This window comes from Eulemur rufifrons, chromosome 18 (assembly GCF_041146395.1).
Source record: "Eulemur rufifrons isolate Redbay chromosome 18, OSU_ERuf_1, whole genome shotgun sequence".
NCBI lineage: Eukaryota > Metazoa > Chordata > Mammalia > Primates > Lemuridae > Eulemur > Eulemur rufifrons.
The window spans coordinates 10794475-10795183 of record NC_091000.1 but is presented as its reverse complement, the minus strand read 5'-3'; the positions used below and the strand labels follow the sequence as shown (position 1 = coordinate 10795183).

Here is a 709-nt window from a genome sequence, read left to right as displayed (position 1 = left end):
AGGGGTGATTAGGTCAGGAGGACTCTGCCCTCACAAATGGATTAATGCTGTTACCTCAGGAGTGGGTTAGTTATTGCGGGAGTGGGTTCCTGATAAAAGGATGAGTTAAACCCGCTTCCCCTTGCCCTTTCACCTACCTCCATGGGATGACATAGCAAGAAGGCCCTCACCAGATGATGTGGCCCCTCGATCTCAGACTTCCAAGCCTCCGTAAGCCAAATAATTTTCTTTTCTTTATACATTACCTAGTCTTGGGTATTCTGTTATAGCAGCAGAAAACAGACTAAGACACTATTCAAGTTCTAAGTTCTGTAAATTTAAACTGATAAGAACAGATATACACTTGATCTTAGCGGAAAGGCCAAGAAGTGATGCTCTGTAAATTGGAAAAAAAAAAAAAAAATTCTCCTTCACTCTGCAGACAGCACCTATTATGATGAAAGCTAAAAATATGCCTAAAAATTAAGACAGAACTGCTTAGTGTAGTGGAACATCACACGATTCAAGATTCAATATTATTCAGAAGTTAGTATATATCAGGGGCTACCTGGGACCCCATTCAAGGAAAATGAGTTACTGAACATATTGGAAGGAACTTGTTAGGACTATGTTTCAACCATAAGTTGGTCCCCAGGCATAGAGATTGATGATAACATTATTAAGTAAAGCTCTAGTGTTTTCTACTTTCATTTTTACCTTAATATCACCT

At 39.1% G+C, this 709-nt stretch overlaps 1 pseudogene; it reads right to left on the bottom strand.

Moving 5' to 3' along the window:
* Positions 1–250: 250 nt before the first annotated feature.
* Positions 251–373, bottom strand: LOC138399278 (U2 spliceosomal RNA; annotated as a pseudogene).
* Positions 374–709: the final 336 nt, after the last annotated feature.